This window comes from Ornithorhynchus anatinus, chromosome 1 (genome assembly GCF_004115215.2).
Source record: "Ornithorhynchus anatinus isolate Pmale09 chromosome 1, mOrnAna1.pri.v4, whole genome shotgun sequence".
Classification (NCBI taxonomy): Eukaryota; Metazoa; Chordata; class Mammalia; order Monotremata; family Ornithorhynchidae; genus Ornithorhynchus; species Ornithorhynchus anatinus.
In genome coordinates, this window is record NC_041728.1 from 110323779 (window position 1) to 110348709 (window position 24931).

Below are 24931 nucleotides of genomic sequence, written 5' to 3' on the forward strand. Positions count from 1 at the left end.
CCAGTCTAAGTAGGAGGGAGAGCAAGTATTTAATCCTCATTTTACAGTAGAGGGAACTGAGGCACAGAGGAAGTGAAGTGACTTGTCCAAGGTCATACAGCAACCGATTGGCAGAGGTGGGATTAGAACTCAAGTCCTCCGACTCCCAGGCCCAGGCTCTTTCCACTAGGCCATGATGCTTCTGACTGATGTTTCCCACTAGAAACAGTCTCAAAAGCCATGATCTTGAGAGATCTGAGGGTTGTGCCCAGGAAAGAGTTTGAATTAGCATGGTGTTAATTAACCATGATTTTAATTTTGCTTAGGAAGCATGACCGGGGATGGATCTGTATGATTCTTCTCTTATATGCTCTATTGCACTCTCACCAGCACCCACAGCCCAGTGTGATGTACAGAGTAAGCACTCCATAAATGCCACTGATTGATTGATTCTTCTGAGGCCAGTGCATAGGTAATTCGAAGGGAGGATAAGGAGACGGTGGAAGTCGTGCTGTTCTCTGTGGCTCACACACATCTGTGAATGCAAAACTGGAAGCTTCTCAGGGTCGCACCTGGAGAGTTTTCAGTACTCTACCAGTCTTGACTATGGGAGGGAGAGTGAAGGAGAGGCCTACCCATTCCACTCCTGGATTGGGAAGTGGCTAGCGAGTGGAAGACGATCTGCTACAAATCCAAACTCATCTATCCTGAGGCCTTCCACTCACTAGCCACTGGCCAAGCTAGGAATGGAATGGGTAGGCCTCTGCTTGACTCTCCCTCCGTGGCCAAGACTGGTAGAATCCTGGAAACTCTCCAGGTGCGACCCTGAAAGGGGAGCTCTTAACTAGTACCAAGAAAAAAAAAAAGTAGCAGGAACTATCAGGGAGCCTAAAGAAGACATTAAAAAACAACTAACTCCAATAGTTATTGGTTCATGAATCATTCAAGGCATACTTACATTATATAATGCAGATCTATATATATATATATATATGTATGTATAAAGAATCCAGGAGAAACTCATCTATCCTGGGCAGCAGCAGCCTGGGAGAGAGTCGAGGGTGGAGACTCAACTTTACTGAGCGGAGGAATGCAATGATTAAACCACTTCCACATATTTACCAAGAAAACTCGGTGGATACACTATCAGAATGATTTCAGATGGAGGTGGGACGTTCTGGGAGAGATGTGTCCATGGAGTCTCTATGGGTGGGAGAAGGTTCGACAGCATAAGACAAGACAAGCTGTATTATGATTGGCAAAGTCATATATCAAAGTCATTTCCCTCCTATTCAAGTTCCAACAGCACCAGACATGCCTCTGTGGGATAGAGGTTCAGAAAGTTAAAAATATCTAATGAGGAATAGCATCAATTCACTAGATGATCGTTGTAAATTCAATTAGGAAAATAGACCACTGACACAGACTGCCTCAGTACAAGACTCTTCAGCAAAAGAGGGTAAATATTTAATTTCATGGAAAAGATGAGAAATGATTTATCTGCTGCTTGGGGCAGAATATGTAAAACAAAAATATTTGTCTGGAGTCTACTTCTAAATTCCCCCGCATGAAGATGGATGTGCTGAAAGGGAGAAGGTCTGGCGTTTACCCTCATGAAGCACTAACTCAAATGGTGATTAGACTTAGTGTGATGTCCAAAGGTTGCAAAAATCCAGAGATTATTCAAACAAGAAAAATTTCTGAGCAACTAGAAAATTCTCAGTTGGAAAGATTATCCTGCTTATTGAGGGGCTGAATGCAGTAAGCCAATAATCTCTTTGCCACGAAAGAAATAAAACACCAGTAGAATTTACCTTAATAGATGAGTTACTGCTGCTTCTCTATGAACGGTTTGCAGAAAGTATTAAAATGTAACGAACTGTAGCTTTTTGAAGGCATTTTTATGTTTCCATTCTGTAGATGATTAATGGAGATTGAGTAAGCCTTTAAAAATGACTTAATAGGATTTTCTATTGTAAAAATAACCCTATTGTAAAAATAATAAGGAAGCAGTGTTGCCTAGAAGAGAGAGCCCAGACCTTGGAGTCTGAGGATCTAGGCTCTACTCCTGGCTCCGCTACTTGCCTGCTGTGTGATCTTGCTTGGGGAAGTCACTTAGCTACTCTGTGCCTCAGTTATCTCATCTGTAAAATGGGGATTAAATCCCCCTACCTCCAATTTAGACTCTGATCCTCACTTGGAACAGACACTGTGTCCAACCTGATCATCTTGTATCTACACCAGGATTTAGTACAGTGCCAAGCACAGGGTAAGGGTTTAACAAATATCGTCGTTGGTTTGTTTTGGTTTATTTTAAAAAATATATATTGCCATTCTCTATCTACCCCCAACTCTTGGTAGAGTCCTCGGTACATAGTTAGTGCTTAACTTGTCTTGTGCTGTCAAGTCGTTTTCAACCCATAGCGACATCATGGACACATCGCTCCCAGATCGCCCTGCTCTTCATCTGCAATCATTCTGGTAGTGGATCCATAGATTATTCTTGGTAAAAATATGGAAGCGGTTTACCATTGCCTCCTTCCACACAGTAGATTTGAGTCTCCACCCTCGACTCTCTCCCGTGCCGCTGCTGCCCAGCATGGGTTAGTTTTGATTTGTAGCAGATTGCCTTCCACTCACTAGCACTGCCCAAGCTAGGAATGGAATGGGTAGGCCTCTGCTTGACTCTCCCTCCGTGGCCAAGACTGGTAGAGTCCTGGAAACTCTCCAGGTGCGACCCTGAAAGGGGAGCTCTTAACTAGTACCAAGAAAAAAAAAAGTAGCAGGAACTATCAGGGAGCCTAAAGACGACATTAAAAACCAACTAACTCCAATAGTTATTGGTTCATGAATCATTCAAGGCATACTTACATTATATAATGCCGATATATATATATATATATATGTATATATAAAGAATCCAGGAGAAAATGTTGATTTAATAAACCTACCGATACTAAACTTGCTATGAAAAATGGTGACAAAATTATTTTGAAATGCACCCTGTCCATTTTTCAAACAATAATACCATTCTAAACTTGGTATGGAAAAAGGTGACAAAATTATTTTGAAATTCACCCTATCACATTTTTCAAATAATAACACCATACATCACTGCACTTTTCAAGACTTTTATTTCTCTGAAAAAGATCTCATTAAGCAATATATCTAAAAAAGCACACTTTTTTCCCTTTTAAAATATGGGTGTTTATTTCCAATATCAGGGCAGGCTAAAAAGTAGCAGGTTGTTTTTTAAAATCCTCAATTCCATCATATATTTTAATGACATAGGTCTCGTTGCCTCCCCATACCCCGAGATGTCTTAGGGCAATAAAGCATCAGGTTCTGATGTGTCAGTGACTTAGGGCATTGAAGCAGAATGAGCTAGGGGAAAGAGCACCTCCACTCAGAGGAATTAGAGGATGTGGGTTCTAATCCTGAATCTGCCACATGTCTGCTATGTGACCTTGGGCAGTCCATTTCACTTCTCTGGGCCTCAGTTACCTCATCTATAAAATACTGTGAGCCCCATGTAGGAAGGAGACTGTGCTCAACCTGATTACCTTGTATCTATCCCAGTGCTTAGAAGAGTGCTTGGCACATAGTAGCGTGGCTCAGTGGAAAGAGCACGGGCTTTGGAGTCAGGGCTCATGAGTTCGAATCCCAGCTCTGCCACTTGTCGGCTGTGTGACTGTGGGCAAGTCACTTAACTTCTCTGTGCCTCAGTTCCCTCATCTGTAAAATGGGGATTAAGACTGTGAGCCCCACGTGGGACAACCTGATTCCCCTATGTCTACCCCAGCGCTTAGAACAGTGCTTGGCACATAGTAAGCGCTTAACAAATACCAACATAGTACACACTTAACAAATACTGCAGTTATTATTATGATTGTTCAGAATGTATGCAGTACTCACAGTAGAGAAACACAGAAAATAGTTGCTGAAGAGGTTATACGTATTTATTCACTCATTCTTTCAATCAGTCGTATTTATTGAGCACTTGCTATGTGCAGAGCACTGTATTAAGCACTTGGAAAGTACAATTCGGCAACAGAGACAATCCCTACCCACAGTCTAGCGACCATTTACCTCCCACTGCAGGGAACAAGATCCTTATTCATTAGGAGGTTATAATTATATAGCCAGTCCCCATTGCTCTTTTCTGACCTGACTTTGAATTATTGGTAGGATTTTCTTTTATGACTTTCTTTTCTAGAAGGTAGTTTAAAGCCATTGTGGACTTACCATCCAAGCAAATAACCAAATAAAGCAATCAAAATGTGGAATTGTTTTCTTCTGGCAAATTTATTAAAGGAAATCCTCCTTCTGAGGGAGCACAATGGATCTTGATTTCTCCAGGGTCTGCCGGAGCCAGTAAAAACAAGCATTATCCTGTTAGTGCATTTTAATCTAGACGTGTACAAAATTCCCTATCCCTGAGAAACACGCAAAGGACAGAAACAAAAAATGTTTTGGGGTTGAAAGGACTTTGAATCATTTTTATTCGATTTATTCTGTGGGGAGAGGGGACCAAAGTGAATTGAAGAAAGCTGAGCCAACTGCACTGTTGCTTTTGCTTTAAGGCTGGGGGAGATGGATTCAGTCAATAAATGGTATTTATTGAGCTCTTAATTCATTCATTCATTCAACAGTAGTTATTGAGCGCTTACTATGTGCAGAGCACTGTACTAAGCGTTTGGAATGAACAAGTCGGCAACAGATAGGGACAGTCCCTGCCGTTTGACGGGCTTACAGTCTAATCGGGGGAGACGGACAGAGGAGAACAATGGCAATAAATAGAGTCAAGGGGAAGAACATCTCGTAAAAACAGTGGCAACTAAATAGAATCAGGGCGATGTACATTTCATTAGCAAAATAAATAGGGTAATGAAAATATATACAGTTGAGCGGACGAGTACCGTGCTGAGGGGATGGGAAGGGAGAGGAGGAGGAGCAGAGGGAAATGGGGGGAAAAGAGGGTTAAGCTGCGGAGAGGTGAGGGGGGGTGGTAGAGGGAGTAGAGGGAGAAGAGGAGCTCAGTCTGGGAAGGCCTCTTGGAGGAGGTGAGTTTTAAGTAGGGTTTTGAAGAGGGGAAGAGAATCAGTTTGGCGGAGGTGAGGAGGGAGAGCGTTCCAGGACCGCGGGAGGACGTGACCCAGGGGTCGACGGCGGGATAGGCGAGACCGAGGGACGGCGAGGAGGTGGGCGGCGGAGGAGCGGAGCGTGCGGGGTGGGTGGTAGAAGGAGAGAAGGGAGGAGAGCTAGGAAGGGGCAAGGTGATGGAGAGCCTCGAAGCCTAGAGTGAGGAGTTTTTGTTTGGAGCGGAGGTCGATAGGCAACCGCTGGAGTTGTTTAAGAAGGGGAGTGACAGGCCCAGATCGTTTCTGCAGGAAGATGAGCCGGGCAGAGGAGTGAAGAATAGACTGGAGCGGGGCGAGAGAGGAGGAAGGGAGATCAGAGAGAAGGCTGACACAGTAGTCTAGCCGGGATGTAACGAGAGCCCATAGCAGTAAGGTAGCCGTTTGGGTGGAGAGGAAGGGGCGGATCTTGGCGATATTGTAAAGGTGAAACCGGCAGGTCTTGGTAACGGATAGGATGTGTGGGGTGAACGAGAGAGATGTGAAGAGCAATCAATCAATCGATTATTGAATGCTTACTGTGTGCAGAATACTGTATTAAGTTTTGGGAGAGTATGACAGACACTTTCCTCGCCCACAACGAGCTTACAGTCTTGAGGACTTTCATAAATGCTTGGCAAAATAAAATACAACAGAATTGGATAGACCATGGGCTTGGGAGTTAGAAGGACTTAGGTTCTGGTTCCAGCTCCATCCCAAGTCTGCTGTGACCTTGGACAAGTCAGTTAACTTCTCTGGGCCTCAGTTACCTCATCTATAAAATGAGATAATAATGTTGGTATTTGTTAAGCGCTTACTACATGCAGAGCACTGTTCTAAGCGCTGGGGTAGACATAGGGGAATCAGGTTGCCCCACGTGGGGCTTACAGTCTTAATCCCCATTTTACAGATGAGAGAACTGAGGCCCAGAGAAGTGAAGTGACTTGCCCACAGTCACATAGCTTACAAGTGGCAGAGCTGGGATTCGAACTCATGACCTCTGTCTCCAAAGCCCGTGCTCTTTCCACTGAGCCACGCTGACTGGGAGCTCAATGTGGGGCAACCTGATTAACTCATCTACTCCAGGGCTTAGAATTAAGCTAGGCACATAGTAAGCGCTTAACAAGTGCCATAATCATTATTATCAATATTGTTATCATTATTGTTAGATTTAGCAGACATATTCCCTGCCCGCAACAATCTGAAAGTCTAGAGGATACTGGCAATATCTCAAATTATATTTTTCCTTAGAAATGGCTGTCATTTTCTCGATGCTTTTCATTTTTGCTTTAGTGGAAGATCTATTGAGGATGCAAAAGGTCAATTCATTTTCAGGGCCTGGTTAATTCTCAAGCCGTTTTTGTTCTTATCTCTAATTACGCTGTACTCTTTTGACACGCACAGCTCATTCCTGGATCAGCAACTGGGTCAGCTCTGAATTTGAGCTAATTTCCCCATAGGTAAAAATAGACAGCGTGTTTGTCATATCTTGATATTCCTAATCCCTCAGGACTCCAAATTGTAGACCTCTATGCAATGCTCTTCAGCTGGATTCTGATCTGTCAGGAACTCAAAAACGGGCCTAGATGAATTGTTCTAACGTGAGCAGCTAGGGAACACCAGAAGTCACCGTTGATGCCTTAATTATACCCGGGAGAGGGAGAATGGGTATTCAGCTCCTATCTAGGAAACAACAACGAGCCCCATCACGGTGCTTTGTAAGAAGCAGCATAGAATAGTGGATAGAGCACAGGGCTGGGAGCCAGAAGTTCCTGCGTCCTAATCTCAGCTCTGCCATTTGTCTGCCGTGTGACCTTGGGCAAGTCACTTCACTTCTCTGGGCCTCAGGTGCTTCATCTGTAAAATGGCATTGAGACTGTGAGTCCCATATGGGGCAGGGACTGTGTCCAACCCGACTTGCTGGTAAGCACCTCAGCAATTAGTACAAGACCGGGCACATAGTAACTGCTTAACAAATACCATAATTATCATTATTATCCTGCAAAGTTTACAGAAAACCAAGTTAACCAAACATTGATGTTGGCAATACTTTCCACATTTCGTTGTAGGCAGGGAACACATCTACCAGCTCTGTTATATTGTCCTCCCCCATGTGCTTAGTACAGTGCTCTGCATAGAGTAAGTGCTCAATAATAAAGATTGATTCAGTCTTCCATTTAAAGGTGCTCCCCTCCCTCACCCTTCCCCTGTGAGACCTCAATCCTAACACCCACTAGGAATGGCCACGAACGAGGAAAAGGGCTGAGGGAGTCTAAGGACTGGGAAGCCTACTCGGTTTCACATTTGAAATACAGTCAGTTTGAGGAAATTTGTCTATTTATTGTTAAACTGTACTCTCCCTAGTGCTTAGTATGGTATTCTGCACACGGTAAGCGCTCATTAAATACAACGGAATGAATGAATGAATGGAATTAACTAGGATTTTTGTGACTATCCCGAGGCCTTATGCTCCACACACACTGATCTCAACCCAGTAACAACCCCCAAATTTATAATTCTGCTCACCTATCATTCGTGGCTCAGTGGAAAGAGCATGGGCTTGGGAGGCAGAGGTCATGGGTTTGAATCCTGGCTCTGCCACTTGTCAGCTGGGTGACTGTGGGCAAGTCACTTAACTTCTCTGTGCCTCATTTCCCTCATCTGTAAAATGGGGATTAAGACTGAGAGCCTCATGTGGGACAACCTGATTACCCTGTATACCCTAGCGCTTAGAACAGTGCTCTGCACATAGTAAGCGCTTAACAAATACCAACATTATTATTCCCGAGTTGTTGATTCAATGTAAAAACACCTGAAGATAACCAGCATGGCTTAGTGGAAAGAGCATGGTCTTGGGAGTCAGAGGACATGGATTCTAATCCTAATTCTGCCACTTGTCTGCTGTGTGACCTTGGGCAAGTCACTTAACTTCTCTGGGCCTCAGTTCCCTCATCTGTAAAATGGGGATTAAAAGTGTGACCCTCATGTGGAACAACCTCATTACCCTGTATCTATCCTGACTTTTAGAATAGTACTTGGCACATAGTAAGTGCTCAACAAATACCATAATTATTATTATTATTATAACCAGGGCTTCTGTCATGAACCTCCCCATCCTGAAGTAGCAGACAAGCCAATTAAGACACACACCTGACTGTTTGAGGAAGTTTTCTCCTGGAGAAGCTGAAATTGCCACAGGGTGATGCTGTATTATTTGGTTCTGTGTATTCCCCCTAACACTGATTCCAAAACACGGAGGCTGCACTGAGTCACTCTCTAGGTCAGCTGCCCTGACTTTAGGTCTTGCTACATTAAAGCAGATTTATCATTCTTGCCAAGAGGTCAGAGTCTTAAAAGTGAAACTCCCTCCTGGACTAGGTTATATTTTCCATGGAAACTGACTTTGGAGGGTCGCTTCTAGGGTAACAATAGTAATAATAATAAGAAAAAGCACAATAATAATAATAATGATGGTATTTGTTAAGCACTTACTATGTGTCCAAACACTGAGGTAAATACAGGCTAATCGATTTGGACACACAGTTCCTGTCCCACATAGAGCTCACAGTGTTAATTCCCATCTAGCAGATGAGGTAACTGAGGCATAGAGAAGTGAAGAGACCTGTCCAAGGCCACACAACAGACAAGTGGCTGAGCCAGGATCAGAACCCATGTCCTTCTGACTTTGGAAACATAACTAGGTGTAGCATGGCCAACCCTATTCAATTATCTGTGGAAAATAAACAGAATCCTATCCAAGCATCATCTCAGAGTGGGCAGCCTACACCCCGTGGTCGAGGAGTGACCGTGAACTTGAGAGTTTGGGGGCTTGACATGTCTCCCTTCACGATTTATTTCCTCTGACTGTAAGCTCCTTGTGGGCAGGGAACATGTCTAACAACTCTCCTAATCACTTAATACGGTAATAATAATAATAATGTTGGTATTTGTTAAGCGCTTACTACGTGCAGAGCACTGTTCTAAGCGCTGGGGTAGATACAGGGGAATGAGGTTGTCCCACGTGAGGCTCTCGGTCTTCATCCCCATTTTACAGATGAGGGAACTGAGGCCCAGAGAAGTGAAGTGACTTGCCCACAGTCACATAGCTGACGTGTATGTACAGTGTTCTGCACACAAATAGTGCTCAATAAATAGAGTCGATTAATTTCTAATTTGAAGTCAAATCTCAGGGACCTTCACCACCGAGCTAGATTCTTTACAGAGATTCTTCCCAAGAGGCAGTGGTTCCCCAGGGAAAATCCTAGAGACAACTTGAATTTAGTAACAAACAACTGAAACCTCCCCCAGTCAAGGTCAACTAAGGACAGGTCACCCTGCCTAGGGTAAAGACTGAGGAGTCCCCTACTTGGGCCAGCTCTACCATAGGGGCTCTGGATCGGGAACTTTATTTTTGCCAGGGAAAATGAAAACTTTAAGCTGTTAATTTGTGGGGAGCCATGGTGATATGGTTTATCTCTTATCCCGCAGGCCATTCAGTCTCAGTGGCTCCTCCTCTGTTTCCCATCTCCTAACTCCTCCTCTGTCTCCCATCTCCTAATTATGAGGGTCCCTCAAGGATCAATTCTGGGTCCCTCCTATTTTCCATCTACACCCACTCCCTTGGAGAACTCATTTGCTCCCAAGACTTCCAACTATCATCTCTAAGCAGATGATTCCCAAATCGACATCTCCAGCCCTGAACTCTCTCCAGTCTCACATTTCCTCTTGTCTTCAAGACAGCTCTACTGGGATGTCCTTCCATCTCCTCAAATCTTACATGTCCACAACAAAACTCCTTATCTTCCCACCCAAACCCTTTCCTCCCCCTGACTTTCCCGTCACTGGAGACGGCGCCATCATCCTTCCTGTCCCACAAGCCGGTAACCTTAGCATTATCCTTGACTCCTCTCTCTCTCTTTCAAACACATACTCAATTCAACTCTAAATCCTGTCCGTTCCTCTTTCACAACATCATTAAAATCCTCCCTTTCCTCTCCATCCAAACTGCTACCATGTTAATACAATGCTCTTCCTATCCTACCCTGGATTACTGTATCAGCCTCCTTTCTGACCTCCCAGCCTCATGTCTCTCCCCATTCCAGTCTAAACTTCACTCTACTACTCAGGTAATTTTTCTATAAAAAAGATCAGGACATGTCATCCTGCTCCTCAAAAAACTCCAGTGGTTGCCCATCCACCTCCTTATCAAACAAAAACTCCTTACCACTGGCTTTAAAGCACTCCACCACCTTGCCCCCTTCTACCTCATCTCACTACTCACCTTCTCAACCCGGCCTGTACGCTTCACTCCTCTAGTGCTAACCTTTATCACTAAGCATCAATCTCGCCTATTTCTCCGCCAATCCTTCACCCTTACTCTGCCTATGTCCTGGAATACTCACCCTCCTCAAATTTGACAGACAATAATTTCCCCTCTCTTCAAAGCCTTATTGAAAGCACGTCTCCAAAAGGGCTTCCCAGACTAAGCCCCCCTTTCATTTTCTCTCACTCCCTTCTGCATCTCCCTGATTTGCTCCCTTTGTTCTTCTCTCCTCTCATCTCCACAACACTTGAGTACAGATCTGTAATTCATTTATTTGTATTGATGTCTTTCTCTCTCCCCCTAATCTCCCACCCCACGTAGACTGTAAGCTTGTTGTGGACAGAGAATGTGTCTGTTTATTGTTGTATTGTACTCTCCCAAGTACTTAGTACAATGCTTTGCACACGATAAGAGCTCAATAAATACGACCAAATGAATGGATGAATGAATATGGCTTCTCATGTGACACATGAAATCATTACATCATACAGTGCAGCCTAGTGGACAGAGCACGGGACTAGGAGTCAGAAGGACAAGGGTCTACCCCCGGCTCCACCACTCGTCTACTGTATGACCTTGGGCAAGTCACTTTGCTTCTCTGTGCCTGAGTTACTTCATCTGTAAAATGGAGATTAAGATTATGAGCCCCGAGTGGGACATGGACTATGCCCAAACTAATTAGCTTGTATCTACCTCAGCTCTTAGTGCAGTATCTGTCACACAAAAAACACTTAACAAATACTGTGAGCCCGTTATTGGGCAGGGATTGTCTCTATCTGTTGCCGAATTTACATTCCAACCGTTTAGTGCAGTGCTCTGCACATAGTAAACGCTCAATAAATATTATTGAATGAATGAATGAAATACCACTGAGAACAAACCAAACCAAAAAAGTACACCCAGCACATGGCAAAACATGATGATGTCATTGCATGGCATGGCTGCTTAATAGCAATAAGGTAAAAGTGCAGAGATGGGAAAGGAGAAGGAACACAGGAGAAAGGGAGAAGAGGAAGAGAAGGGAAGGGGACAAAGGGAGAAGAGGAGAGAAGGAGAAAAGAAGAAAAGTCATGTCTTGAGCCACCCTTAGATCCTTTGACCTTTGAGGATTTGTGTCAATAATAATGACGATAATAATAACAATGGTATTTGTTAACAACTATTATTATTGCTATTAAGCAGCGATGTCATGCAATGCCATCATTATGTTTTGCCATGTGCTGTGTGTATTTTTTTGGTTTGTTTCATTCTCAATGGTATTTCATTCATTAATTATTTATATTAATACATATTAATTTATTAATATTTAGCAGCAGCATTTTTCAGGTGCTTACTTGGTAAAGGATGGTGTACTAGGTACTGGGGTCCATTTACTGCTCACAAGGAACTTACATTCGAAAGGGGTTGGAATATTTGACTCCCAAAAGCTGGACTCCATATGGAGCTTGTGGGTTTGATTCATTACATGGTCAAAAGGCCGGAACCATTTTCCCTTCTGGGGTGGAGAAGAGAGAAGAATCCTGCCCATGTCTTTTTATCAGTGAGATTTCCTCCCACTTGAATGAAAATAATGGGTCATCCCAACTTGTAGCTCTAAAATTCATAAGGTCGGGGGTGGGGACAGGGAAAGCATTTCCTTGCTTAAGAACTAGAAGAAAGCTCTTTCCAGGAAGGGGCATGAGAGAGACTCAGTCCCCCTCCCTGTGGTGGGCGGGGAGAATCTATTTGAGACTCTCAAAGTCTCATGAGAAGCAGCGTGACTCAGTGGAAAGAGCCTGGGCTTGGAAGTCAGAGGTTTGGGTTCTAATCCTGACTCTGCCACCTGTCAGCTCTGTTACTCTGGGCAAGTCACTTAACTTCTCTGTGCCTCAGTTACCTCATCTGTAAAATGGGGATGAAGAATGTGAGCCCTACGTGGGACAAACTGATTACCTTGTATCTACCCCAGCGCTTAGAACCGTCCTTGGCACATAGTAAGCGCTTAACAAATACCAACATTATTATTTAGCAGGGAGAGATAATACTGATGATGGCATTTGTTAAATGCTCACTATGTGTCAGCACTGTTTTAAGCTCTGGGTAGATAGAAGCTAATTAGTTTGGACACAGTCCCTGTCCCATATGGGGTTTCCAGTCTTCATCCCCATTTTACAGATGAGGGAACCGAGACACGGAGAAGTTAAGTGACTTGCCCAAGGTCGCAGAGTAGGCAGGTGGCAGAGATGGGTTTAGAACCCAGTTCTTTTTGACTCCCGGCCGTGTTCTATCCACTAGGCCATGTACTACCCACTCTGCTTTCTTGGAGAAGCCAGCCACCCCATCGCATGGTTTGGGGAAGAGTAAGGACAGAGGAAAGGGCCAGGGTTGTCTATGGAGAAAACTAGAACATAATAATACATTTCGACCGTGATTTTTTCTCAGAATCTAAATTTTGAGGCTAACTCGTCCTTTCACATGATATGAAATCCAAAGTTCTGGGGGAATTAAAACTACTCTTTATGATTGATCACGGAGGCCTTTGGTTTTTCTTTTAATTGCAGGTTTCAAAGATCACGTATTAAGCATCTTCCTACTGGCGAAACCCATAATGTTGGGTGGCATCTCATTAATCTCTGAGAGTTTTTGCTTTGCAAAGATTTTAGACGATCATCACTGAGAAACCCATTTTAAGGTCTGCTGGTGTTTGATGAATGAGTCATCGATCAAAGCCAAAGTCCAAGTAATTCTCTTGTGGTACAATAACCTCATCAGTTAATTAGTCTTGATGCTAAAAATGCTCTAGATTAAATAAACATTTTTGTACTGCTATAATCAGATTGGTTACTAATGCTTCAATCCAGGATATGTTATCTCCAAGTATATTTTGAATAATGGCTGTTCATACCAAAACTCATTTTGTCAAAAAGTTATGCAGAGTCTTGCTGACATCCTGCATAAGTTAAGAAACATTTCATGTTATTTCCACAAGAATGCAAAGAATTTAAGAAAACAAAAATTATTTGTGATGGATTTCCCTTATATGAAATTCGTAAGATAAATATATTTAGCCCTTTCCTTCTGAATTGTAATGGATCCAGACAATTTTATAAGCCTGAAGAAACAGGCTCAAATTGGAATGCAAAAGGCATTCGTGGGCTGGAAGGTTTATACTAAACGGAATTTTGGGAGGGAAAGTTTTTCCTTTGGCAAAGCACAACTTGCCTATTTTTAGAAAAAAAGGATGCAAAAAGATCAATTAAGTATTACTTCTTTATGGACGGCTAACAGCTTTTGTGACCCAAAAATATCTTCTAGGACATTTTCATTCATAATGAGGAAAATTCAAAGAGCAACTTTCCTAGGATGCTTTACTGTACTGAGCATCTCAACATTGTAGATTGAATTGTAATATCTTGTAGGCCAGAAGTCAAATGAATTTTCCAGAAAATTTGAAAGCCAAACTAACACCAACCAAATAAAAAGTGGAACTAGACTGAGAGAGAAAGACAACGCAAGCCTGGAAATAATCCAGTATATGCAGAGGCAGTCGTCTTAATAGTCGAGACTGGGGAGGAGGAAAAGGCATATAGCTATTTTCCACTTTATGAGCTCTATTTTCCATCATTGTAAATAGAGGAGCAATCAGAACTTGATTTTTGTCTAGTCCAAGGGGATAGTGAAACAACCAAGATACTTGGCAAGACTTGTTTTTGGGGGGAGAAATGTTCAATCTAAATGCATAGCGGGTTGGTTTTGTGATTCTGAGCTCTTGGAGGCTTTGTAAAAACATTTTGGGCTTGCGATACTCACATTTTAATGTGTGAATGTTGGCGGGGATAGAGACTTGGCCATGTACTGTAATTTGTAGACAGTCGGAGACTATTTATCAGCATCTGTGAGTAGAATACTGGTTAGTCATGTTAACCTCCCTCTCAAAGAATTTCATTCTTGGCATCATTTGATTGGAAAAAAAAGTAGCTTCTGTAGGGTGTGCCTTTGGAAAATGCTAAAAGCTTCCATTTGTGGAAAGTCTACTAGTGATACTCAGAAATATTTTATACTTCAGGGAATAAAATAAACTGTTCTAGGATCTCCTTGTTAGGGGCTTTTGACTTTACCAGAGTGATTCAGCTGAAAGCTTGTTTTCTTTCCCTGCAACTAAAATGGGTGTAAACCCTAGGTGGTGAAAGAGGGATTTTTTAATGAAAGATGATTAACTAGTTCTCTAGCCAGTTAGCTGGTAATGAAAAGGTCCTTTGTGGGTTGCTTGCCTTTTGTCTCTAGTATATTAAAAACATTACAGGTAGATTAACACCATGCTACAGCACATTTACTGCTGAAGTTTTCAAGGAAATGAGCTCCATTTAAAATGAACTCCACTTTAGTTCTTTAATACTTAATGAAGGGGCAGGGGAGAAGACAAGGGAGAGAGAGAGAAAGAGAGAGAGGCAGAGAAAAACCGAGAGAGATGAAAAGTAGAAGCGTATGTTGTCCTTCATTTTCAAAGATCACACCTTGATGCTGGGAATCTATCCACTCATTAGTTAGTTAATCAGTTGTATTTATGGAGAGCTTCCTGGGAGCAGAACATTGTATTACCTGCCTGCAAGAGGACAGTAAAATAGAGTTGGTGTCTATCAATAGTAGTTATTATTTTTTATGGCATTTGCTAAGTGCTTACTATGTGCTGGGAACCTTATTAAGTCCTGGGGTAGGTAAAAGCTAATCAGGCTGGACACAGTCCCTGTCCCACATGGGGCTCGCAGTATTCATTCCATTTTACACTTGAGGTAACTGAGGAACGAAGAAGTGAAATGATTTGCCCAAACTCACACAGCAGACAAGTGGTGGATCTAGGATCTTCTGACTCCAGACCTGTGCTCTATCCAATAAGTCCTGCTGCTTCTCTTTGAGACTACTGTATGTGGAGCATCATACTAAGTGCAAGGAAGAGTACAGTGGAGTTAATAGATAGTGGATAATAAGAGAGAGATTGTCAGTCAGATATGAAGGGGGAGTGCGTTCCAGGCCACATCATCCCTTGAAAAACAGACAACCATTCCCACTTAGGTTTTCCATTTGCACTGCCAGCCATTTTCTAATCAACCTCTTACTATCTTACCGAAGCCTCTACTCAAGGAAGAAATCCCTTCTCCTGATTCCTGCCCAGCAGACTGGTGGTCTGTCAGTTTTAATGGTCTCCCACAAATCCTGTTCATTGTATTCTGTAATTTTGTTGTATTGTACTTTCCCAAGTGCTTAATAGAGCACTCTTCACATAGTAAGCGCTCAATAAGTAGCATCGATTTCAGTTCCCCTCAGAGTACTGCTTGGGCATCCATCCTCATGACAGTCCCAATCAGAGAAACAGGGAGAGATGAACATTGTTTAGATTCCTTGTGAGTCTGTGTCATGCCAGGACCGCGTTACTGGTAATCCAATTCATTTATTCAATCGTACTTATTGAGAGCCTAGTGTATCCAATGGAGAGATTAAATCCTATCACTATGTTCCCATAGTCTACTGCTCATGTGTGAGAATGTAATGATGTTCTCAATCAATCAATCAGTCAGTGTTATTTGTTGAGCCCTTACTGTGTGCTGATCATTGTACTAAGCACTTGGAACAGTACACAACATTAGATTTAGAAAACATGTTCCCTGTCCTCAAAGAGCTTACAGGATGTCTTCACGCTGAAAAGTAAATAGAAAAGGCTGGTATTTCAAAAGAGGATATGAAACCATTCAGGAGCATTATGTCAGTTTGCATAATAATATTCCCTCATTCATTATGGATGAAATAAGTGGTATTTCCCAAAAGCATAAATGGAGAATAACAGAGTCTGACGACAGGAATTTGAATAAGGAATACAAATGCTATTTATCACATGCTTGAGAGTATCATAAATCTAACAGAATTATCCATTTAGGGCAGACCATTCCTGAAGCTGAGGAGAAATGTAGTCCGGTTTCTTCTTAAATGATGAATATATAATGCTCCCAGACTAGTCTTAAGTAAGTTGTTTCTGAAAAAAAATGTGAAAATGGCTTTGTTCTTCCTTCCCTGCAGTATGGCTAATTGGAACGTGTTGTTGCGGGCATTCAGGCCCACAGGATGAACCTCCCGAGAGGGCTTCGTCAGACTGGCAGCTGCTTCAGGACAGAGCCAGGCTGTGGCCCAGGACATACACTCTGTCCACACCAATGTCCTTAGTGATCTACTGCTCATATTTCATGCAGGGTTGAATGCCAAATCTTAATCAGGATAAAAATGAAATAAGAGAGAAAGAAACGACTGGGTGTTCGGTATCGTGTTCCCTTGAATCGCCCAATTTCTTGTTTTGATTCTAAAATTTCTCTGTTCCTTGTAGGTGATAGAGCTTTGAATCTATCCATCAATCAATCAGTGGTATTTATTGTGTGTTGACCATGTAGAGAACACTGTACTGAGAGCTTGGGAGGGGACAGTACAATAGAGTTGGTAGATATAATCCCTGCCCATGAAGAGTTTACGGTTTAGGAGGGGAGACAGACCGTAAAATAAATTACAGATAGGGCAAAAGGCAGCGTATAAGGATCTGTATGGACATCCTTGTCCTTATGGCATAATCTTACTAGTAAATATGAAACTAAAGTCCTGCTTAGGTAAGTAGGTCTCTACCTGATGAAGGTTTAAAAGTTTTAAGTTCTTCAACGATGCCGATAGCAACAGTTGCAAACAGATTTCCAGAACCATGTTTTCAAATCTGTAAGTTGTGGGCAGGAAATGAGTCTGCTTATTGTTATAGTGTACTCTCACAAGCACTTGGTACAGTGCTCTGCACACAGTTAGCACTCAATAAATACAACTGAATGAATGTTGTTTGTTTTCAATTTGCACATTATAACAGCCAGGCTCTAAAATAGCTTCTCCCATGCTTTGGCCTTGAGGAGCTGGATGAAACTCGTAGGCTGTCAAATATGGAACAAACATGCATCTCCTCCATTCAGACTTTGCTGGGCCAGAAGAACAAGGAAACAAATAAGGGTCAATCCTGTATATTTTGGACATCGGTAATCTTAGCCTTCACTGAAAAAGCAGTCTAACTCCTCAGATTGAGTAATGAGGCACAGCTGGCAATGTTTGTATGTGTTATATATTAACTTTTACGGGCAACATAAATCATTACTGCATACCTAGGCTAACAAAAATGTAGTGTTTACGTGTAAATTCACACACTGCGTACCAACATTGAGGCCGACAAAATAGTCCGACATTCACAAACTTGACCGTTCTAAGTTGGTCTTTCTGAATGTCTCTTCTTTCCTAACGTGGTGTGCTATTTTTCCATAGTCACTATGCATTCCCACGTAGACAGCCTTTACAGCACAACAGTTAAAGTGCAGAAAGCAATACTAAGCCCTCTATTCTGCTTTCATATATATTACACGAGCCATTGATATTACTAACACATCTGAGCTCTGGAAAAGACCAAGAATATTTTGCGGCCCTGGGAAATTTGCCAAGATCCTTAGGATACTCCTATAGGGTAGGCCATCGATGATGCCCTGTCGGACATAGTACCAGGGACTGATAACAAACATTTACCAATTTACACAATACAGAAGACTTTCCACAACACAAAGGTGAATGTCGTGTCCTGTTCTGCTACCTGGAACCCTTTGGTCGCCTGGATAGAGTGGAGACTGTAAGCTCCCCTCTAAACTGTAAACTCATTTGGGGCAGGGAATGTGTCTGCTAATTCTGTTGTACTGCACTCTCCCAAGTGCTTATTACAGTGCTTTGCACATAGTAAGAACTCAATAAACACCATTGATTGATGGAACAGTAGCAATGAGTTAGATGAAATATAGTCACGACTGGTCATGAAGTTTCATATTGAATAATAATTGTGGTATTTCTTCTTATTATTAATAATAGTATGAATCACCACAAGTCATAGTCAACATCAAATGATGAAAAAGGTCTAAAGGCAGAGCACTAAGGAATCTCTTTTGCATTGTATTCAGATGTGTGTCATTTATAGCTGTCCTTTCTAATATCCCCGCTATTTCAAAATGGAGATGTTTTCTGTTTCCATTTTAAATTGGGGAAAACTGTATTCCCAACAGCTTTCTCACTTGAAGTCCATTAAGTCCACCTCAGTCCAGTTTTCTCAGCCATCCAGCCACTATTTCACTTGAAACCTCTGAGACTCCAAACGGAATATTAAGGGGGCACAGCTTTGAATTGAACGTTTCCCCAAGGTTCTGGTCTGAGACATCAGGAAGATCGGTCAGTCAAGAGATACACTGGAAAACAGAGATAGCTGTTTCAAGCGGCTAACACGGCCATGCTACAAAATGCCAATTTTTGCTTTGCACAGTGTGGAATGCAGGTTTGTTCATGCAAAGTTTGCTTCAGCTGTACCTTTACATCTTTTATTATGAAGGAAACCATCTTTCCTCCAACAGGCCTTCCCTGGCTAAACCCTTATTCCCCCTACTCCCTCTCCCTTCTGTGTCACATCTGTATTTGGTTCTGTACACTTTACATACCCTTGATATCCACATATGTACTTATTAGTTTTAATGTCTGTTCCCCTGGATCTAGACTGTTAGCAGCTTGGCCTAGGGGAAGAACCTGGGGCCTGGGAGTCAGAAGACCTGGGTTCTAATCCCAGTCCACTTAAATATAATGATCCTGATAATGATAATAATTATTATTATTATTGTTATGCCCCTTCTGGGTAGAGAATATGTCTACCAACTCTGCTGTTTTGTACTCTCCAAAGTGCTTATTACATGCTCTGCACACAATAAGTTCTCAGTGTCAGTGACTGATTTATCCCTTCTCCTCTATCTGTATAGGGGTGTGTATGTACGTGTGTCTGTGTAGAATCGTGGTTGTGGTGATCTTGGGAAGATAGAAAAAACATAAAACAATTCTACTGAGAAATGCAAGGAAAGTAAATGACTTTGTACAAAAGCCATTGGAAATTACCATAGGAATTGCTCAAATGTCTGTCATTCAGTCAATCATATTTGTTGAGCACTTACTATGTGCAAAGTACTGTACTAAGCACTTGGGAGACAACGATGTAACAAAACAGACACATTCCCGACCCATAGAGAGCTTACAGTCTAGAGGGTGAGACAGATGTTAATATAAAAAATTAATTTTTCTGAGATAGAAAGGGTAATTATTTTTGTTTTATTACAAAAAATGCTTACTTTTAATGTTCTGAGCCCATGATTGCAAGGTGTTTATCTACTTCCATATTTAAAAGCTTGGAAATTTTCCTTGATTTCCATGAGAAACAGTGTCACTTCTCATCTCCATTTCCCCTTTCTGGACCCCGCTATGTGCTTTTGTGGTTCAGTTTTCCTTTCCATTTATTATTCTTTGCTCTTCCTCTGGTTTTCCTAACAATGTGGAAAAGATCTCCCTTGAGTCTTACTAACGCTTCTGTGAATATCATGTCCAGGGAAGGGAACATGTCTACCTACTCTGTTGTGTTGTACTCTCCCACGTGCTCAGTACACCACTCTGCACACAGTAAACGCTCAGTAGACGCCATGAATCGACTGACCGATGATGGCTCACGAATCAGGTCAGAGCACAGTGGAGGCCGCTGCTGTTGGGGTCCAAGACATAGTCTTCCCATTGCACCTGTTCTCCTTATCATGATAATATTGATGGCATTTGTTCAGTGCTTACTATGTGCCAAGCACGGCACTAAGCCCTGGAATAAATACAAAGTTATCATGTTGGATGCAGTCTCTGTTCCAGGTGGGGTTCGCACCCTTAATCCCCATTTTCCAGATGAGGTAACTGAGGCACAGAGAAGTGAAGTGACTTGCCCGAGGTCACATAGCAGACAAGCGGCAGTGCTGGGAACAAGTGCCATCTCAGAGTACATATCACTGGGTACAGTGGGATCCGGGGAAAGAGTATGGATGGCTCAGAACTAACCATCACTTCTACTTCTGAAAGAATTCAATTTCTTGTCCTTATCCCTTTCCCCTCCTGGCCACTGGTACCTGAGCAAAACTCATCCCATATGGTTGCAGATCAGAAAAGAGATACTAAGAAAAATGATGATTATTACGTGCTAAATGATAACTGATAAATGATAATATTGGTTAGGGGCTTACAATGTGCCAAAACTGTTCTAAACACAGGTGTAGATATCTGGCACATAGTAAGCTCCTAACAAAGACCATAATTGATCAATCAAAAGATATTTATGGGCAAACTGCAAATAGCAGTAGTAAGCATATTTATTAAGTGCTTACTGTGCACAGAACACTGTACTAAGCACTGGGAAAGAATCCACAGTTGGATTTACAATTGGATTTATACACATACACACCACACCTTGGGGTCCTCCAATCTAAAGAAGTTCTTTCTTAAATGCAAAGGATGCAAGAGACTTTTTCTCAATATACTCACACTTACGGATGCCACCTCACTCTCAGCAGTGTCATCTTTGAATTGGAGAACAATGCCAAGGAACTACAGCTCCCTTGAGCCAAAAAGCAAGGGTGTATAATTGGATTTTTAAGGACCTGATTCCCCAGGCTCATGGGCCTCTGTGCACAATTTGCACCAGCTTTAGAGTCATTTTCCTGCAATTATGGAACTGAGATGGTAGTGAGATAAGGTCTTTCCCTCCTGCTTAGGCTGTGAGCCCCATGTAGGACAAGAATTGTGTCCAACCTGATTACCATGCTTAGTAATCTTGTTGAGCTTTTACTATGTGCCAAGCACTCTACTAATTCTAGGGTAGGTACAAGACAATCAGGTCCTACATGAGGCACAAAGTCTAAAGAGGAAGGAGAACAGTTATAGAATCCCCATTTTGCAGATGAGGCAACTGAGGCACAGAGAAGTTAAATGACTTGCCCAAGGTCATATTGCAGATAAGTGATGGAGCTGGGATTAGAACCCAGCTTAGAATAATAATAATAACAACAATGGTATTTATTAAGTACTTACTACGTACCAAGCACTGTTCTAAGCACTGCAGTAGATACAAGTTAATCAGATTGGACACAGTCCCTGTCCCACATGGGTCTCACACTCTTAATCTCCATTTTCCAGATAGAGGTAACTGAGTCCCAGAGAAGTGAACTAACTTGCCCAAGGTCATACAGCAGACAACTGGAAGAGCTGGCATTATAGCTCAGGTCTTTCTGATTTCCAGGCCCATGCTCTTTCCACTAAGTCACGCTGCTTCTCTGACACTGCTTCATACCTAGTAAGGGATCCACAAACATAATAATTATTCATCTAGTATAAAATGTGTGCTGAAATCTCCTCCTTGAAAAAAGGCAGGAAAGAAAGAGCAACTGAGAAGACCCAGAATAAAGACCGAACTAAAGAGAGAAACAGGAGTAGCCCGTCAGGGACAGAGCCAGGAACATGGGCTGAGGAAAAATGATCACCATGAAACAATGCGCACGTATTCACTGAGTGTGTAAAACAGCTGTTTGGTCTGAAGTCTTCAGTGCAATAGCACCTGCTGGTGTCATGTAAACATGATTTAAAAATAAAACATTCAATAAGGATGTCCCAGATTACTGGATGAAAGACCACTGGAAAGCTAAAGCGATGGCTACGTAGTCTTCCGATTTCCAGCTTAACTCTCTCCTTCGTCTATCCAACCTGATGTGGGCGAAAGCCTTCCCTCCGGCCGGGTGTGGCTTCTTTGGCCTTTGGAAATGCTTCAGGAAATCACTTAGGAGAACCAGCAGGGCCTAATGGATCACTCAGAGGCCTGAGAGTCAGAAATACTTGGGTTCTAGTCCTGGCTCTGCCACTTGTCTGTTGTGTTACCTTGGGCAAGTTATTTCACTTCTCTGGGCCTCAGTTACCTCATATGTAAAATGGGAATTAGACCGTGAGCCTCATGTGGGACAGGGACTATGTCCAACCTGATTAGCTTGTATCTATCCCAGAGCTTAGAGCTGTGCTGACACATAGTAAGTGCTGAACAAATGCCATCATTATTATTATTATTATTATTATTGTTTCACCTACATCCTCCTCAATGGAGAATTTTTTAAGTAAATTCAGATGTCCAACCTGATTATTTTATATCCACCCCAGAGTTTAGAACAGTTTGACATATAGTAAGCACTTAAGTATCATAACAATAATAATAATAATAATGATAGTGGAATATGTAAGTGCTTACTATATACCAGGAACTTTTCTGAGAGCTGGGGTAGATCGAGGTAATTAGGTTCGAAACAGTCCCTGTCCCACATAGGGCTCTCAATCTTAATCCCCATTTTCCAGATAAAGTAACTGAGGCACAAAGAGAAGTGAAGTGATTTGCCCAAGGTCACACAGCAGACATTAGCAGAGCCAGAATTTCAACCAAGTCCTCTGATTCCTAGGCCTGTGCTCTGTACCATAATTGCTAATAAAGAGTTTACTTTATTTCTGATCACTTTGCATTAAATGGCAAAAATAGCATTTCACTAATGAGCCGAGGAGATGAGGTCAGCTCTTGGGGCTAAGCTGGCAGGGAAGGTTTTCAGTAGCTGAAAGGCTATTCCAGGGTTAGCTGCACTTATAAACAGATGTCAGTCTTCTTGAACCTTGCCTGACTCTTACTGCTCCCATTATATCTTGGATCAAGCTGTAATGTCACTTGGAAATATTTTCATATTTAGATTGGTGACTTTTCTATTTTTAAAACACCTTTATGCATGACTTTTAAACACCTACAGAGTAGAGGAAATATCAGAATTGACCTCAGTAATCAAGGAGCTGAAAGAAAGTAGATCAAATTACTCCAAACTTGTTTGAAGTAACCCAGCCTAAAGTACCATATTCATCACCTTATTAGAGGCTCCAGACTCTAAAAGACATCCTCATTTTGGAACAAAATTCAGGAAACATAAGCTCCTAAACTTGACAGAAGTGAAAAGGTAAAACAGTTGTTATTTTTTTCCTAAATTTTTCATTTGAAAACTTTGGTGTATCCAAGTCTGAAATGCTCATGTTTTCCCAAAGTATAATGAGGCAGAGAACAGCAAATACGCCTACATACACGGACAAAAAAAACAGAGTTAGGGGCAAGGGAAGGAATGAGAAACTAAATCAATTTCCCCTGAAGAACTTGTGGCTTGTTTTTGCTATTTCTTTCCTCAGGTTTTGTGTTGTTGATTCATTTAGAGGTTCCACCGCCAACACCTGGCCCACATCTTACCTCTGGCCTGGAATGCCCTCCCTGCTAAATCCACCAATCACTCTTCCCCCCTTTAAAGCCCAAATGAAGGTGCACCTCCTTCAAGAGGCTTTCCCAGATTAAGCTCCCTTTTCCTCAGCTCTCCCTCCCTTCCCTGTCACCTCGACTCACTCCCTTTGCTCTTCCCCTCCAACCCCACCCCACAGCACTTATGTATATATTTATATAACTATAATTTTATTTATATTGATGCATGTTTATTTCTTTTGATGTCTCTCCACCCCGTTCTAGACTGTAAGCCTATTGTGGGCAGGGATTGTCTCTCTTTAATGCTGCATTGGAATTTCCAGGTGCTTAGAACAGTATTCTGCGCATAGTAAATGCTCAATAAATATGATTGAATTCATCCAGAGAGAGAGTGGCTGTCATTCATTTTTGATAATGAAACTATGCTTTATTGGATCCAATCCATACCAGAGAGTATGGTAGAAAAGTTGATGATAGCGATTGAGACTATGAGCCCAATTTGGATAGGGATTGTCTCTTTTGTTGCCGAGTTGTACTTTCCAAGCTCTTAGTGCTCTGCACACAATAAGTGCTCAATAAATACGATTGAATGAATGAACAGTCTTCTAAGTGCTTGGGAAAGCACAGTATAATAGGTAGACATGATGCCTGCCCTCAAAGAGCTCGCAGTCTAGCAGGAACTTCACAATCTATCTGAGGTCTAACCAACATTCATTCCCTTTTTATTTGCATATAGAAATGGGTCCTTATGGGGTTATTGGGCTTGACCCATCCAGGGCCTGGTTTGCAAGCCTGCCTCTTGGAATCCCTGTCTTTGCAATGCTTTTGCTGAAAGAGAGCAAGCCCTCTCCTAATCAATGTCCATTAGGTTGGTCTGCCAGCTGCAGTCCATCTCATGACAATGCTCCACACTTATTTCAGCATGTGTGAGACTGCTCTCTTAACTTCAGGTTGATGAATGTCTTGTCTTATGCTGTCGAGTCGTCTCCGACCCATAACGATGCCATGGTCACATCTCTCCCAGAACATCCCACCTCCATCAGCAATCGTTCTGGTGGTATATCCATAGAGTTTTCTTGGTAAAAATATGTAAGTGGTTTACAGTTGCCTCCTTCCACGCAGTAAACCTGAATCTCCACCCTCCTTCTCTTCCATGCCTCTGCTGCCCAGCACAGATGAGTTTTGACTTGTAGCAGATTGCCTTCCACTTGCTAGCCACTGGCCAAGGTAGGAATGGAATGGATATGTCTCTGCTTCACTCTCCCTCCCATAATAGAGACTGGTAGAGTAGTGGAAACTCTACAGGTGCAACCCTGAGAGGGA

General features: G+C 42.3%; 2 non-coding genes across 2 annotated transcripts; both read right to left on the reverse strand.

Moving 5' to 3' along the window:
• Positions 1-2592: 2592 nt before the first annotated feature.
• Positions 2593-2728, reverse strand: LOC114817198. Its single transcript, XR_003765036.1, has one exon. It is a non-coding gene; the product is annotated as a small nucleolar RNA SNORA7 (small nucleolar RNA).
• Positions 2729-24793: 22065 nt separating this feature from the next.
• Positions 24794-24931, reverse strand: LOC114816679. The gene has a single exon (XR_003764485.1). It is a non-coding gene; the product is annotated as a small nucleolar RNA SNORA7 (small nucleolar RNA).